Source organism: Coregonus clupeaformis, chromosome 27 (assembly GCF_020615455.1).
Source record: "Coregonus clupeaformis isolate EN_2021a chromosome 27, ASM2061545v1, whole genome shotgun sequence".
Classification (NCBI taxonomy): domain Eukaryota; kingdom Metazoa; phylum Chordata; class Actinopteri; order Salmoniformes; family Salmonidae; genus Coregonus; species Coregonus clupeaformis.
The window spans coordinates 1,758,229-1,776,915 of record NC_059218.1 but is presented as its reverse complement, the minus strand read 5'-3'; the positions used below and the strand labels follow the sequence as shown (position 1 = coordinate 1,776,915).

The window sequence follows — 18,687 nt, the reverse complement described above, 5'->3', positions numbered from 1 at the left end:
AGCACCACCCTCCTTTTAAAGCTTCCAGTCTGTTATTCTAACTCAATCAGCATGACAGAGTGATCTCCAGCCTTGTCCTCGTGTTAACGAGAGAATCACTGACATGATGTCAGCTGGTCCTTTTGTGGCAGTTTTGAAATGCAGTGAAATGTTTTTGGGCAATTTCATGGCAAAGAGGGACTTTGCAATTAATTGCAATTCATCTGATCACTCTTCATAACATTCTGGAGTATATGCAAATTGCCATCATAAAAACTGAGGCAGCAGACTTTGTGAAAATTAATTTTTCTGTCATTCTCTAAACTTTTGACCACCAGTCAAAATATTCTTCAAAGTAGCCACCCTTTGCCTTGATGACAGCTTTGCACATTCTTGGCATTCTCTCAACCAGCTTCACCTGGAATGCTTTTCCAACAGTCTTGAAGAAGTTCTCACATATGCTGAGCACTTGTTGGCTGCTTTTCCTTCACTCTGCGGTTCAACTCATCCCAAACCATCTCAATTGGGTTGAGGTCGGGTGATTGTGGAGGCCAGGTCATCTGATGTAGCACTCCATCACTCTCCTTATTGGTCAAATAGCCCTTACACAGCCTGGAGGTGTGTTTTGGGTCATTGTCCTGTTGAAAAACAAATGATAGTCCCACTAAGCGCAAACCAGATGGGATAGCGTATCACTGCAGAATGCTGTGGTAGCCATGATGGTTAACTGTTTTAAATAAATCACAGACAGTGTCACCAGCAAAGCACCCCCACACCATCATACCTCCTCCTCCATGCTTCACGGTGGAAACCACACATGCAGAGATCATCCGTTCACCTACTCTGCATCTCACAAAGACACGGCGGTTGGAACCAAAAATCTCCAATTTGGACTCCAGACCAAAGGACATATTTCCACCAGTCTAATGTCCATTACTCGTGTTTCTTGGCCCAAGCAAGTCTCTTCTTATTATTGGTGTCATTTAGTAGTGGTTTCTTTGCAGAAATTCGACCATGAAGGCCTGATTCACGCAGTCTCCTCTGAACAGTTGATGTTGAGATGTGTCTGTTACTTGAACTCTGAGAAGCATTTATTTGGGCTCTAATGAACTTATCCAATGCAGCAGAGGTAACTCTGGGTCTTCCTTTCCTGTGGAGGTCCTCATGAGAGCCAGTTTCATCATAGCGCTTGATGGTTTTTGCGACGGCACTTGAAGAAACTTGACATTTTCCGGATTGACTGACCTTCATGTCTTAAAGTAATGATGGACTGTCGTTTCTCTTTCTATATTTGAGCTGTTCTTGCCATAATATGGACTTGGTCTTTTACCAAATAGGGCTATCTTTTGTATACACCCTCTACCTTGTCACAACAGAACTGATTGGCTCAAACGCATTAAGAAGGAAAGAAATTCCACAAATTAACTTTTAACAAGGCACACCTGTTAATTGAAATGCATTCCAGGTGACTACCTCATGAAGCTTGTTGAGAGAATGCCAAGTGTGTGCAAAGCTGTCATCAAGGCAAAGGTTGGCTACTTTGAAGAATCTCAAATATAAAATATATTTTGATTTGTTTAACACCTTTTTGGTTACTACATGATTCCATATGTGTTATTTCATAGTTTTGATATCTTCACTATTATTCTACAATGTAGAAAATAGTAAAAATAAAGAAACACCCTTGAATGAGTAGGTGTGTCCAAACTTTTGACTGGTACTATATATATATAATTGTATTTTTTTGCTACTGTAGGTAGCATTTGCTAGCGCTAGTCGGCTGTAACTGCGACAAAACTCTGGTATTTTTCATCCTATAACTTGTTTTCTGTCTTCTTTCTAAATAGTGAGCCAACATGTTTTCAGCACTTTTATTCCCTGACTGATCAAAACTCGTTTTCTCATGCTCTCTCTTGTCTCTCTGCAGCAGACATATAGTGAGCAATATGTTTGAAACATGAAATCGCAATTAAATTGCAGTATCGAATTGCAATACATATAGAATCGTGAGAATGGTAAAACGTATCGTATCGGCACCTAAGTATCAAGATAATATCGTATCGTGTGGTCCCTGGCAATGCCCAGCCCTAGAATGTGCATTAGTGGGTGTGTGCTTGTGTGTGTGTATGTTTTGTTGATGGTGGTGGGTGTTTGTGTGGGTGTTTTGTTGATGGTGGTGGAAAACGCTGTCTCAGACACCGATCCAAAATCTTCCATAAGTGTTCAATTGGATTGAGATCTGGTGACTGAGACACACACACACCCTTTAAACCCCTTATGCTCCTTTGAGACGCCTCTTTCAAAGTCACTGAGATATCTTCTTCTAGCCATAATAGTCAAAATAATGGCTAAATGGGCATTTTTATACATTACCCTATGCATGATGGGATGTTAATTGCTTAATTAACTCAGGAACCACACCTGTGTGGAAGGAAGCACCTGCTTTCAATGTACTTTCTATCCCTCATTTACTCAAGTGTTTCCTTTATTTTGGCAGTTTCCTGTACATCCAGCTGACTCCCTGGCCTATAGGCTCTTTAAGCTCATCTTAAGTAGCTAGACACAGGTAGAGCTCACATGGTTTATAGCGTCTGACACACACACACACACACACACACCCACACACACACACACACACACACACACACACACACACACACACACACGGTTCCCAGTTTACAGTCAGACGCAGAAGCATGGCTGAAGGCCCGTGAGGAGAATGGAAGGGGGAGAGAGAGAAAGGGATCAGGCTTGTCAATGACATGACAACGAGTAAGGAGTTGGCTAACCCTCATGAAAAGGTACTACTGAATTACTACACAAAACCTATTTGTGCAGTAGTGACAATGTAGAGACTTGTAGGGATTATGTAGTGAATGTGTAGTTTATGCACTACTCAAGATACACAAGTAGAGTTTTGTAGTGTTCAGTAGGAAAACAGTGTTTCGAGTAGTAATCAGGTAGAGATTTTTACTACTTGATGTTGGTAGTAAATAAGTACTCAAAACACTACAGCTTTACTACACAGGCTTTTCAATAGTAATCAGGTAGAGTTTTTACTACTTGATGTATCATAACACTACAGCCAGACTACACCGGCTTTTCGTGACCGCAGAAGAAGATAAAACAGGAAGTTGTTGATTGTTGTTAACTAGTTTCCTGTTTTTGACAATCCCGAATGTAATCACCTTTCATCCCTCGTCATCCTGTCTTTCATAGCCCTTATGCTGGCACCATCTGTAAGTTTAACTTTCCTTTATGTTTTATGAATACTTTCATGTCGTTGTTTAGCAGTTTATATAACTTTTTACCACATGAAAAAGATTGCTAGCCAAAACGCTCTTAGCCGTTAGCCGTTGTCATGGAGATGTATTGAGTTTAGCCTAGCTGTTTGCTAGCCCCATTGAAATGTAGCTATGTAGCCTCGGTTTTCGTCATGCTAGCTGATGAGTGTGTTTGTATGCAAATGTGCAGTATGTTCATATTGTATACTGACCCATTCTACTTACCTCTTTTGACCTGTTGCCAAGGAGCCCCTCGACATAAGAAGACTGGAGGCCATAGTTCAACATTGTTTCTCAGATGTTTTTCTGTGTTGTCTTATGTGACCTCTGTTAGCAGATGATTGATTATGGCTTATAATTGGTTGTCTCTTGTGCGTGTCTTTATTTTCTAAAAGGTTACGTGGTGGAAAAATGTGGCTGCAACAAAAAATAGGATCTTGAATATAGTTAAGTCAAAGCTGAATGAAGACAAGGTCTCAAAGGGATTAACAAAAAAGTGTAAATATGTAATTGAATATGTAATTAATTTAATCAAAACAGATTGCAATACTTTTTGTATAAGCTTATTATTGCTTGTTTGATGATATGTATGCACGCACTAACTGTAAGTCGCTCTGGATAAGAGCGTCTGCTAAATGACTAAAATGTAAAATGATAACTACAGTTAGAAACGTGAGGAAATGTATGTGCATGTACGTGACACAGTAGTGAAACAAGATGTCAATAGTGATTTTAAATAGGTAAACAGTAGTTAAATGTTTTAAATAGTAATTCAAAAGGGTTTATGTAGAAAATGATAAAGGATCAGGATCAATTCAGTAATGATCAGTAGTGACACAACACTACACACACAGATGGCACTGGCAGTAGTAATTCAATAGGGATTGAGTATGCAGACAGCAGTAATGTGTAGGAATCGTGTAGTAATTCAATAGTGAACATGTAGGAATTGTGTAGGTATGTGTAGGTTTTAAGTAGTAGATACCCATTACTACTTAAATTACTACATAAATCACTACTGGTTTACTACACATCTCAATAACAATTAAGTACTAAAACCTGTAGGTTTTGTATAGATCTTGTGTAGTAGTGATGAGTAGTAATTCAGTAGTACTTGTTCATGAGGGAAAGCAGAAACAGGCTGGTAACTGGGCTGTCATCATAACTCCCTATCATGCTACACAACATACACTATATATACAAAAGTATGTGGATACCCCTTCAAATTAGTGGATTTGGCTATTTCAGCCACAGCCGTTGCTGACAGGTGTATAAAATCGAGCACACAGCCATGCAATCTCCATAGACAAGCATTGGCAGTAGAATGGCCTTACTGAAGAGCTCAGTGACTTTCAACATGGCACAGTCATAGGATGCCACCTTTCCAATTAGTCAGTTCGTCAGATTTCTGCCCTGCTAGAGCTGCCCCGGTCAACTGTAAGTGCTGTTATTGTGAGGTGGAAATGTCTAGGAGCAACAACAGCTCAGCCGCGAAGTGGTAGGCCACACAAGCTCACAGAACGGGACCGTCGAGTGCTGAAGCGCGTAGCGCATAAAAATTGTCTGTCCTTCATTGCAACACTCACTACTGAGTTCCAAACTGCCTCTGGAAGCAACGTCAGCACAATAACTATTCGTCGGAAGCTTCATGAAATGGGTTTCCATGGCCAAGCAGCCGCACTCTAGCCTTAGATCACCATGGGCGATGCCAAGCGTCGGCTGGAGTGGTGTAAAGCTCGCCGCCATTGGACAGTGGAAACGCGTTCTCTGGAGTGATGAATCACGCTTCACCATCTGGCAGTCCAACGGACAAACCTGAGTTTGGCGGATGCCAGGAGAACGCTACCTGCCCCAATGCATAGTGCCAACTGTAAAGTTTGGTGGAGGAGGAATAATGGTCTTGGGCTGTTTTTCATGGTCCGGGCTAGGCCCCTTAGTTCCAGTGACGGGAAATCTTAACGCTACAGCATACAATGACATTCTAGACGATTCTGTGCTTCCAGCTTTGTGACAACAATTTGGGGAAGGCCTTTTCCTGTTTCAGCATGACAATGCCCCCATGCACAAAGCGAGGTCCATACAGAAATGGTTTGTCGAGAGCGGTGTGGAAGAACTTGACTGGCCTGCACAGAGCCCTGACCTAAACCCCATCTAACACCTTTGGGATGAATTGGAACGCCGACTGCGAGCCAGGCCTAATTGCCCAACATCAGTGCCCGACCTCACTAATGCTGTTGTAGCTGAATGGAAGCAAGTCCCCACAGCAATGTTCCAACATCTAGAGCGGGGGTACTCAACTGTTACCCTACGAGGTCCGGAGCCTGCTGGTTTTCTGTTCTACCTGATAATTAATTGCACACACCTGGTGTCCCAGGTCTAAGTCAGTCCCTAATTAGAGGGGAACAATGAAACAATGCAGTGGAACTGGCTTCGAGGTCCAGAGTTGAGTTTGAGGGATCTAGCAAAGGGGGGACTAACTCCATATTAATGCTCATGATTTTGAAATGAGATGTTCGACGAGCAGGTGTCCACATACTTTTGGTCATGTAGTGTACCATCCCTAACCCCTAACCCCTATCCCCTATCCCTTATGCACATGTGGAGATCTGAGACGATGTGATAGGTAGCAACATGGTGATAGCTCCAACGTGCCCCCATCCCTGGCTATAGGAGAATAGAGCCTGATCTGTACAGACTCCTCAGTAAACTGACCAAGAAAGGCACATTAAACACAGATCTTCTACACAGTATATGTCAGCACCAGATATAATCAAGCTAGCTAGGGCATAATGTCAAATCAAAACAAGCCCCAACATGCCAAACAGGACACATTACTTCTGCGCTCTCATTCATTCATTCATTCAGTCAGTCAGTCAGTAAGTCATGCAGATAGTGAGGTTGTTTCGGGAAACACCATACTCCTCTGCTTTTGAGTAAATATAGAACATTCCTTGTTGAGTCAACTCAGCATTATATAAACTGTGGGTGTTTATACTGAGCATGGAGTTCTGCTTTCGAGGGAAGCTTGCTTTTGACCTAAACACTTTGTGTGTGTGTGTGTGTGTGCTTGTGTGTGCGTGCTTGCGTGTGCGCGCGTGTGTTTGCTAGATGTTTTTCCCAGCATGTGTATTCCCTCTAAGAGGACATGATGTAGAGCCCACCTGTAAACCAAACCAGGATGATGGCAGGTTTCCACCCGATTCCTCCTCGACACGGGCACACACACACACACACACACTTACGCACAAACACACATATCCTCATTTATAAATAGCTTACACGTAACCAGCGGGGATCCAAAAATAAAATAAGGAACTTTTTACCCCAAACAAAGCAGAGCGGCCCGTTTCTAGTTCACACTGAGACAGAAACAGACAGAAACAGACATAGCCAGTAGAACTAGAGAACAGAGATGGACCAATGTCATATAACAGACTCATTTACCCTAACTAACACCCTCTCAACACCCACTCTCACAATAATCACAGCACCCCTTCTCTGTCACAAACTTAAACACACCATTGCCGTGTGCCAAAGATGGGCCTTTCTCTATGTAGAGGAATGATTCAGAGTCCTCATTTACCCACATGCTGTGTACGTGTGTGTATTCTGGGGAAAGAGATGGACAGACAGAAGGACCAAAACAGAAACAGACTGGCCATAGGGCGTTCAGGAAAATGCCAGTGGGCCGATCTAAATTGGGGGGTTTGCATAGAATTATCATCATTTGGCTAATAATGGGGGCCTCAAGGGAAAAAATGGGCTGGGGTATTAGAAATGAATAGGTGGATTTTTTATCACAGTCCGTCCCTGGACCAGAGACAGACAGTCCGATTGACAGACAGATAGACAAGGAGTCGAGCAGGCTAGACAGAATGTGTAAGTGTGTATTTTGAGGCTGGATAGAGAGAGAGAGAGAGACAGACAGTGGGTGATGGGGTGGCAATGCCCTTGTATATCTTGGCAGGACAACCTACATGCCAGTGTCAGAGGGGCAGGGGTAGGGGGGGTAGACGGATGGGTGCTGGGCAGGGGGTAGATAGGGAACGGGAGGAGTAGAGGGCTGGGGGCGGAGGTGTGTATGTAGACAAGTCTCAGTGTGATGTATGCAGCCCCCAGACATAGAGCCTGTGTCAACTTCCTCATGGCGCTATGAGCACTGCATATCATCTTCTATTACTTTGTCAGGAGTAACAAGTAAGGGACATGACTTGGATCAGTGTCCTACAGCTCTACCAAGCTGGCCAGTAGATGCTGTAACCCTTTTTTCACCCCATTCTCCACTATGGGCACATGACCCATTATAAATACTTTAGACTAGAGTAGGGGCGAGTTTCTGATTAACACTGCAGTAGCTACAGGCAACTAGCAGACAAAGACTCATCTGTATTAGACTCCATAACTGGAGTATGGTGGATGCAACCCTACACAGTAAGTAAGTTGTTCTACCGTGGTGGCAGATGACACTGTACTCACTAGAAAACAAGTGTTGGGTCCAAATCCAGACATGTCACAGATGGGTCAGAGTTAATGCCCATATGTGGACCACCCAGCAAATTCTCTGCAATGTGCTTTTAAATAAACTACAGTTTGAGTTGTGAATTCTTCAGGTCTTAAGAGAGAAGTGAGTGAGGCCCACAGTGTTTGCTGGTTTTCTACCTCGTTAACCTCCAACCAATCAGTACAATTGATCAAGTAGAATGGCATCAAGAATTGAAAACCGGCAGGACTGCTAAACTCCAGGGCCTCCATTGTGCACCCCATGCCCAGTCATGTGTTCCCACTCCCAGCCATGTGTTGGTTCATTAAGCTGAGATGTGGCAGCCAGGTGAGGCTAGTCTTTAGTCTGTAATCCACCTGTAAACTGCATGCTCTCTCTGACTTAATGGGAGAGCCAGAACAGAAACTAGAGGCTTATCCAGAGGACAGGAGCCAAGGATCAGGTGTGTTAGTGCTGGGCTGGAACTAAAGTCTGCACACACTGTCGCTCTCCAGGTGGACCAGGGGGCAGAGCTGAAGACCACACCCCTCGAGGCCACATACACTGCTCTAGCCTGGGATCAGGGTCATCATGCCCATTGACACTGGGGGCACAGACCCCCTCACTTGTATTAGCACCCTAAAAAATATGATACAAATATTTTATTTTCTCAAAATTACTATAAAGATACTGAATTTGGCCATCAGTGCTTCTTATTTCACTTTCTCTAACAGGTCTGAGATTCATTCACATACAACTAAATGTATTGAGCTCAATCAACTTTAAATTGACATGAACACAATACTTAAGAAAACATTTAAGAAAAATAAACAAATACGCCTATACAATTCACATCTCTCTGTTTTCTACTCTCTGAGAAACATATTTATCCCTTGTTACACATCTATTACATTCTATGACAGACTCTTACGCATTTATGGTCGAGTTTGGAGCGCAAACACTGTGCGTAATCTGTCAATAGAGCAAACTGTCCAAACTGCGTAAACTTTCAAAGCGAATATAACCACCAGACACACTTACTGTAGCCTACTCCTCATGAGGCGCCTCTGTCCGATATCAGTGTCCGTTTACGCAAGCGTTTTCACAAGCCTTGTCCGGTTACCGTACAGCAGAAAAGTATTCGTGTAAAGAGCCCCGTTAGAAAAACGAATTCGTTTTAAATCCAGAATGACAATTGCCTACTATTAATCATACGAACACAGCGATGGAACAGGCAACTGGCAACATTAAAACTCTCTTCTCCACTCCAGATTTGAAATGAAGAGGAAGTGAGTCGTGCTATGCAGGCTCTCAGTGTGAGTGAGTGATTTGCCAGGGGAGGGAAAGGAGGAGGGGAAGGAAAGGGGGATAATCCCGCTAATGTTTGTTTCCCGTCGGTGATGTGCCTATAGACACAATTTGATCGATCGCTCTCTCTCTCGCTCTCTCTCTCTCCAATCCATCAAACACGCACACAATCCGTGAACAAGTTTCTCTGATTAAGGCACTAGCGGGCGTGCGCGCGCACACACACACACACACACACGCGCACACACTGCGTGTGTTCAGTCAACATATGTGCAAAATAAATAAATCACCCTAGTCGTAGTATAGAAGACTACATTTCCTTTCTGGTTAAGCAGTGAAAACATTGATCTCTTACCAGTCAATTACTTGCACTTCCTTCTGTTCTGTCAAAGCTTCAGCCCCAGATCCTCCTGCATGCATTTCAGTTTTTCGCTTTTCTCTCTCCTTCTGGCTTTATCTCAATCTCTTTCTCATCTGTGTCAGTCAGTCTGTGTCTGAGTGTTCCATCGGGGTGGTCTCTAAGGGCCTCAGGTCCATAGGTTTACAGAGCACCTGAGAGAGACAGGAGAGATACTGTATGAGACTGGAGCTGGTGCTAATATAACAGATTAAGATGTAGTTTACACACACTCACACACACACAAACACACACGACCAATTCACCCAGTGATACACCTGCTTTTAATCTTAAAACAGATTATTAAACTCAAATGAATGTACATTATCAGAGTAATATACTCTCCCTGCCCTGGAATACACAGGGCAAATCGAAAGTATTAAGTATGAAGTGTTGGTCTGTAGCTCACTGGTGCACTACAGTGGAAGCTCTAGGAACTGCACCTGTTTACCAGTACTGTACAGTTTTGGATGGGTGGATGGGACTTACGAAAATGTCCTACAACTCTATAGCAGTAGGCTACTTCTCTCTGCTCTAACCCGCTCTGCAGTTCACACGCACACACACACACACACACACACACACACACACACACACACACACACACACACACACACACACACACACACACACACACACACTTGCCCACACCCGCACACATATACTGTACACAAAAGCAAATAGTCTGTCTCCGGGGAGTGTTTTCACTGCAAATGTGTTCCTGTTGTGTATGTCCCAGGGGGGTCTAGTTTGGTCGTTAGTGGTCTAGTGGACCGCCCAGAGCGTTACACCTGCTATGTATAATGGATGAGCCTTAACCTTTTGTTGTGTTTCAGGATCCTATTTCACTGATGGAGCGGCAGCATAGAAAAACAGCTGTACAATCATCATACTGCTACTGTAGGATTATACACACGGAGAAAAGATGCTGCTGCGTTTGTATGCATCTCACCTGACAAGCCTGCTGTCATCTTTCCCTGTCACTCCCATCACTCAGGCTGACACACACAACGTAATCTGCCTCTTATTCATGTGAGACAGGCCTCGGAACAACAAAGGCACAGTAATCCCAGTAGCATATTAACAACAATGAAAGTATGTCTCTACAAGTTCAGTATTTGTGGAGATATTTCAAAGCATGCTTTCATCGTATTCTCTCATCCATCCCTTCCCTCATAGACTCACATACACACTCTCTCTCTCTCTCTCGCTCGCTCTCTCACATACACACTCTCTCTCTCTCGCTCGCTCTCTCACGTACACACTCTCTTTCTCTCGCTCGCTCTCTCACGTACACACTCTCTCTCTCTCGCTCGCTCTCTCACATACACACTCTCTCTCTCGCTCGCTCTCTCACATACACACACTCTCTCTCTCTCGCTCGCTCGCTCTCTCACATACACACTCTCTCTCTCTCGCTCTCTCACATACACACTCTCTCTCTCGCTCTCTCAAACACACACACGCGCGCACACACACACACACACACACACACACACACACACACACAAAATCCACACACACTTACACAAACACTCATGTGTATGTGGCATGTAGCTCCCTCAGACACAGCTGTGCTTGGTTCTAAGGCCAGAGTGTATGGCAGCGTTAGGGCAGTACCACCAGAGATATTTTAAGCTCAGATTCACTCCAGAATTTCAGCATGGACACGCTGAACAGCAGAGATAGTCAGGCAGACAGTGACTAACAGTAGCTATGGAATTGTTGCAGTTCAATTGTATACAGTACTTCGGCATCTAGAATCTACACCACAAACCCTGTCTGTCAGAGATGTGACATAACAAACTATACCAATATGACTAAGAGACTGTTACGACGCAAGAGACCACAAGCTAAAGGCTACTTATGGTAAATACAGTTAACCTACTGTACTGTATCACACAGTAGACTGTCAGCCATGGTTATGACTGAAAGACCAGTTTTATAACAAGATGCATTTGTTCAAGGTCATTAGGAATAAAGCTAGAGGTAACCTAGAAACTAAGGTTAAAGTATCAAAGGTCACAGTTGACCAGAGGTCAGAGATCATAGGTCAGTCAGAGAGGTGATTGGGAGGTGGGGGCAGGGAGAGCCAAGATGGAGGGCCAATGACCAACCATTACAGATCTACAAAACATTGTATACTTGCTTAAATACAGTATATTAACACCACCATTGAATGTTGCGCTATATAGCTTGCTAAAAGTACAGTATAGGAGTATAAGAGTGAATTTCAACTTTTTTGTATTTTTTCATGGTCAAAATGTCACTTCATGTCTTTCTGTCTCTCTCTGTCCTGGGCCAGTCCTGATTGACTACTGCAGCTGTGGCTGTGCTTCTCGCTATGGTCGGACAGGCAGACAGACAGACAGGCAGACACAGTCCCGTGTAGCTCAGTTGGTAGAGCATGGCGCTTGCAACGCCAGGGTTGTGGGTTCGTTTCCCACGGGGGGCCAGTATGAAAATGTATGCACTCACTAACTGTAAGTCACTCTGGATAAGAGCGTTTGCTAAAATGACTAAAATGTAAAAAAAATAGGCAGACGCAGACCAGGGGAACCTTAGCCAATCACACACAGAGGTGAGAGACGCTTGACTTTGGGAGGCATTACAAGTCCTTCAGATTTTCCTTTATAGTTTCTTGTCAGCAGATGAAGCCATACCACTAGCTGACTTTATTATGAGAAAACACCATAGAAGACATTTATGTTTTTGTGTTCTATAGTCGGTCATGCAATGTACCTAACGCTGGACATTTGCAGTGCGCTCACACACTTTCCCATAGACAGCACACACTGTCAAATGCTCTCTCATACTAACAAACTCTTGTTTGACCATGTGGCACACAATCCTTTCTGCCCAAAACTAAACTAAATTGAAAGCTATGAGTCAGTAAGAGTTTGCTGTGCGTCACACACACACACACACACACTCACCAGTGCTGCTTGTATTATCTTCCCCAGGAAGGTTCCCTACAGCTCCAGCTGAGGGTCAGATCACTCTATCCTTTAGCTCAGAAAAGAAGGGATGAAATGGAACAAAGGAGTAAAAGAACAGTACAAGAAGACTAGAAGAAGGTATAAAGCCAGACCAGCTGGCTTAGAGGAGAGAACCCAGAGACCTGGGTGACTGTGTTCGGCTCAAAAATACCAACTGCACACTGAGAGGAGAGAGACATTACCAGCTCCCAGCAGCCCCCTCAGACACACACACACACCCTGTGACCTCCCTCAGAGGCGTCATGCCCATAGGGGGCACAGGGGCACGTGCCCCCTCAGATTTGTCCTGTACATTTTATTTTATTTTATTTATTTTATTATGTGTTTCTCTGTAATACTTTCTACTAGCCACCTAGCAATTTTGGGCAGTAGGTAGCCTAGCGGTTAGAGTCTCGGGCCAACAACCGAAAGGTCGCTAGTTTGAATACCCAGGCCGACAAGGTGAAACATCTGCCAATGTGCCCTTGAGCAAGGCACGTAACCCAAATTGCTACAGGGTCACCATTGATAATGGCTGACCCTGGCCATGACCCCACTTTCTGAGGGTGTCTCAAGGGGAGTTGGGATATGCAAAAAAAACAAATGTCCAATTCCCACGTGTATAATACACACTATTCATTATTATTATAATTTTATGAAGTTGGCTTTAGCTAGCCCAGATAGGTTCCCAATCTCCCAACCTCATTACTAGCTACCAAGAAACCATTTCAGGTTATCACTCAAGCTAGTAGCTAGTTTGTCTAACTATTTTAGCTGGCATGCCTGCTGGCAAGGTTGGTCGACTTTAGAAAAGCAAGCAGATACTAAATGCACTGAATAAGACTCACATTCCTTTTGATCTTTTACCCAGATTTGAGCGGAGATGCAGAGAAGCATATTTCGTTTCTTAAAAAAGAACCACCAGTAAAAAGGATACAGACAGCTGAACAGGTATGCTTAGATATGCAGTAAAGTATACATTTTTACATAGAATTAAGCATAATGATTGTGGCTCTAGGTTGCAGGAAAAAGGTATTTCAGGTGTTTGAAAAATGTAAAAAATTTCAGCGTAGCCATCCTCACGTACTTGGTGCCCCCTCAGATTTTGGGGTGCAAGACGCCCCTGACCTCTCCAGTGCGTGCTGGTTGGGTGCGTGTCTGTGGCAGAGGTTTAGTCACCTGTCTCTGTCACTCTGGGTATATTTAGCTGTGAGGTGTCGCTGACGCTGCCTGTGTGTGTGTGTGTGTGTGTCACTGACACTCAGGCCTTTGTAGGTCTTGGCATAAGAGCCCAGGATTACTGGTCTAAAGGCCTATGGCTCTTCCCATTACAGAGAAAGAGGGTTGGAAGAGAGATAGAGACAGACAGACAGACAGACAGACAGACAGAGAGAGAGAGAGATCAAACCTATGAACACTGCCCGGATTTCCACACACTGAGCATCTGCTAGGCTGAGGCTTAGTTTTCACCTGCCCACTTCTCTCAGATCACTACAGATGAAGGAAAGGAGAGAATAGATGAAGCTACTAGATACACCTATAAAGTTCCTATAGGGTTAGTGTGAGGATACAGTGGATTCTTGAAGACCAAGGATAATACACACACAAACAAACAAACAAACACACACACACACACACACACACACACACAAATACAATAATAACAAATAGTGGGCAGCACATTGGTCTCAGCTGTGGGAATCTCTGTGCGCATGAGAGCTCAGGTATAAACCTACTCTATAGATGATGGGAAGTTCCACCTTTACAAGTTTAATGGCTTCTCCACACTGTTGACTTTACTTGGCCACTACCTGCTGACGCAACAGATTCACCAGACACAGTCTGGAATTTACCATATATTGTACAGCTCATATACAGTACAGTCCTGACATGGTGAATGATAAGTTTGAGCCTTAAGCTAAGCCGTTCTGAAGTCTGTCAGTTCAGCTCAGGTCCAGTTTGTTGTTATAGGAAAACATCAACACATCCAGACCATTACTCTCAGTGGTGGAAAAGTACCCAATTATCATACTTGAGTAAAAGCAAAGATACCTTAATAGAAAATGACTCAAGTAAAAGTAAAAGTCACCCAGTAAAATACTACTTGCGTAAAAGTCTAAAAGTATTTGCTTTTAAATATACTTAAGTATCAAAAGTAAATGTAATCGCTAAAATATACTTAAGTATCAAAAATAAAAGTATACATTATTTCAAATTCCTTTTATGAAGCAAACCAGACGGCACAATTTTCTTTTTTTCTTTTATGTTTACAGGTAGCCAGGGGCACACTCCAACACTCAGACATAATTTACAAACCAAGCATGTGTGTTTAGTGAGTCCGCCAGATCAGAGGCAGTAGGGATGACCGGGGATGTTCTCTTGATAAGTGCATGAAAAGTACTTTTGAGTGTCAGGGAAAATGTATGGAGTAAAAAGTACATTATTTTCTTTAGGAATGTAGTGGAGTAAAAGTAAAAGTTGTCAAAAACATAAATAGCAAAGATACCCCAAAAAACGACTTAAGTAATACTTTCAAGTAGTTTTACTTAAGTACTTTACACCTCTGATTACTCTAACGAGTCAGCTGACAGATTTGTGTGGGTGGCTGTTTGCAGGTGCACTTACTAGACAGCCCTGACAGACTGATCCACCACCCCCAAGGAAGTGAAGAGAGGGAGAGAGAGAAATAAAGCGGGAGAGAAGAGAAAAGAGTGGTGGAGAAGATAAATAAGTGGCAGAGAAGAGAGGGAAGATAATATAGAAGGATGAAGAGAGACTAGAGAATAGAGAGGGATATCTGAGGTGAGCGTGTGGGTGTTATTGTGTGAGGGGCGGGCAGAGGAGAGGAAGGGGTTGGTCTCTCCTCCAGTAATAATATTTTCTGGAGCTCTCTGCAAAACATCTGGTTCTCTTCAGACAAGCCTTATTGCTACTGACACCGCTTGTTTGTCTTTCACCCACACCTCTCCCACCTACATGCACACGTATACACAAGTACGAACACGTGCACACTGCACTCACACACAAGTGTGTATCCCCTGTCCCCTCTCAGTTGCTTTTGGCTGGAGACCTGTTTCCCATAGAGTTGCTGGTTCAAGCCCCATTCCGGCTGTTCCCCCTAAATTGTTACGCCTCCTTCATAGACCGGATGGCACTTCATGTTCTTTTTCTATATAAAACCCTTCCTCAGGCAGTGTGGCTATTCAATGGGCCGTGTTATGTTTTAGCTATGAATGAAGCAGTCAAACAAACTGTAATAATCCTGTGGTGTAACAATGTTGTAGGTTTACTGGCATACCGCCAGAGTAAAACCTCTCTCCTCTCCTGCTGTTTCCTGTCATCCAAACCCCCTCTTTACCCTCTTCTGTGGGGGGGCATGACCAATGGCCACAGAGAGCAATAGTGCTTGTAATGGATGAATCAGTGAAGAATATCACTGTCTCTACATTACATTATCCTCTCAGCAGTATACAAGCTGTAAAAGTTTAAAATGCCAGTTACCGAGACAATGGCAACTAACTACATATGTTTTAGTTCACTGGAGAATGCAGCTGGTCTGGGACAGGGATTATGGGCTAGAGTTGTGCTGGTGTGTTGGGCTAGGCTGTGGGCCCTGTAGGGTTGGGCTGGGACCAGCAGAGAGCCCTGTCCTACGTGTTTGGGTTGGGCTGGGGCTGGGACTGGGGCTTTGGTCCAGATATGAGATGATGTGGGGTAGGGCTGAGGCTTCACTCCCCAGAAGATAGTGTTACTGTGAAAGCCATGAGCGAGTGGAAACTAATCTACCCTTACCAAGCTGCCTCGCATAGCTCACAGTCCAATCTACATCTCTGTGTATGTGTGTGTTTCACCAGCTGCTTGCATCTCTTCCAGTCAATGGTGTTTAGAAAATAGCTTGAAAAACCCATACTTATAAGTACAGCTCAATTCATGCACTCAAGCGGACACACACACACCAAACACACGTCTAAGTGCAGGAGGGCATCTCAACAATGAGCGGGGCACCTTTGAAGTGTTGTTAGCTCTATCCTGGGTCAGGCTGGGTCAGTCATAACAACTGACTGGAACAACAGCCATCAAGGACACAACAGGTGGATACACATGACACGGCTATAGGCTGGGGCTATACGGGCCATTTTCCAGGACAAAGATTAGAAACCTATTCCTGGAATAAAACACTTTCGATGGAGATTCCAGAACTGGGCTTATATCTGGGAAATATCGTACAAAAACGCTGACTAGCTAGTTTCGAACCAGCTAAATTCTGGTCATTCTAAGTTGGAACTCTGGGTACCGGTAATAACCTGCAGAATTTGGGGTATTCTCCATCTCCTGTGGAATCCTGGCCATCCTCCTGCCGGGTCAGGCCAGGGGTCATGGTTCTCACCTGTACATTCCTGTCGTTGGGCAGATATGTGGCTTGCTACAGCCATGTGTCATTATATGAATGAATGAATGGTTTATTTTACAGTCCACCAATAGGTACTTAGCGATCTATTTTTAAAACAGTAATGACCTAACATTTGCGTAATAATTAGGCTTTGGTTTCTTTTAGATTCATTGACACAAGTCAAGGGTAACTACTGTATGTGCCATTTGGTACCAACTGTGTTGAAATTGTTATAGGTAAATACCAGAACATTTCTAGAGATTTGCCATGTAAATACCAGGTAAGCACCAGCTTAAACCGGGCTGTAAAATAAAGTGGTACTGAATTAATTTAAAAAATGTATAAGCCTTACATGAATTCCTCTTGCACATCAAGTTTTCAAGTGTGTGTGTGTGTGTCGCTCTGACACCTAAGGCTAGAGGAAGAGGAAGTCCAGGCTAGTATCATGCATTCACACTGATCCATCAGCCTCCCAGTCCAACAGCATAAGGAGGGCTACAGGTCAAGCTGTCTGACCTACCCTGACGCTGGCCCGAGGGGAGGGGAGTGACCGTAAACCGTTTCCATGTGTCAGAGGTTAAGTATTGTCACATGGCCAGCATAGCCCACCTAATGACTGACAGGTGTCGAACTCTGACCCATGTTACCATGGAAACAAGGTTTAACCCACATCACGGACATGAGCATTACTTCTCATCAGAACAAAACGCAAACAGGGCATTTCGTCTGTTTTAAAGTGAGACACAGGTTTTTGCTCTCTAAAAAGTCAAGCAAATGCCTCAGTAATTGGGTAATTTGGGGAAATGATTTTAGGAATGAGAACAATGTGTTATTGTGCTATAGAGAGTTGAGAGTACTGTCTATCACCAATTACACTTTACAGCCGTGGTGATGGGATATACCTGTAGCTAGGCTTTCCCTGTCCACATAGTGCTGAGGGGCATGTGAAGGAGGGGGAATAGGGTGGCTATCCTTCTATTCTCATCCTCCTAACCACCCCTGTTGATTGACACATTGTCTGTCATCTTTGTCATCACCATAGGTATCTGGTATAGATCCCTGTGCAGCAGCGAGTGTGTGGGCTCTTTTTCATTAATAGTCATTTAGCAGACGCTCTCGTCCAGAGCAACTTACGATCCGTGCAGTCAACTAAAGCACAGTAAAATCATACCCTAACCCAAGGTTCTGGACGGGTCCATTCTCCCAATCAGTAACAGTGTAACTACCAGTCTCTGGGCAGAGCACAGGGACAATATGATATATTTTTAGAGTTCTCATCAACCCAGATGATTACCAGCAGGACAAAGGAGTGAGGGGGTAGTTGGGAGGGTTGGGTGGAGGGGTCGGGGGGTTGTAGGGGGAGTGGGATGAGCGTTAAATGCCCCCCTGCATTGGCACATGCTCAGCTGTTGGGTAAGGGCAAACTGTCCGGACAGAGTCACTCAGCAGCAAATACACACACACACAAACACACACAAAGACTCCAGAAATAAACCATCCCAGCAACTCCCCAGTTACAGCCTCGCCATCTCCCCCCTGTGGGCTACACAGACAAACACACACACACACCGCTGGCTTCAGAAACCTCAAACCCTCCCAGAATCGTCTACCCTGTCATCATCTGATTGGCTGAGGTCATTACCTAAGCAAACTGAGACTAACTATGGGACTGAAACCACACAAACTAATCTAAATCAGCCTGCCTGGAGTTTTGGCTGAAACCAAAAAATGAGGAAGCATTGTGGTGTCAGGCTGAGTTGATTTGAACTCTCAGTATGATGTATTATTGTGCATGGGCGTAGGCATGTGTGGGCCTGGGAGGGCACCACCCACTGGGGAGCCAGGCCCAGCAAAAGCACATTTCTGGTTAT

The 18,687-nt window shown here is 44.0% G+C and overlaps 1 protein-coding gene across 4 annotated transcripts in view; it reads right to left on the bottom strand.

The window, feature by feature from the left end:
- The window catches only part of mef2ca (myocyte enhancer factor 2ca), a 28,432-nt gene extending 15,789 nt beyond the window's left edge, over nucleotides 1-12,643 (bottom strand). For 2 of the 4 annotated variants that reach the window (XM_041850594.2, XM_045208001.1), the window contains exons 1-2: nucleotides 12,385-12,643; nucleotides 9,407-9,603 (exon numbers count right to left, since the gene is read on the bottom strand). The gene's annotated coding sequence lies outside the window, so the exon portion shown is untranslated. Of the gene's footprint in view, nucleotides 1-8,784; nucleotides 9,023-9,406; nucleotides 9,604-12,384 lie in introns of those variants that run through there. The other 2 variants (XM_045207999.1, XM_045208000.1) reach the window with 2 other exon arrangements.
- Between the last annotated feature and the right edge of the window lie 6,044 nt (nucleotides 12,644-18,687).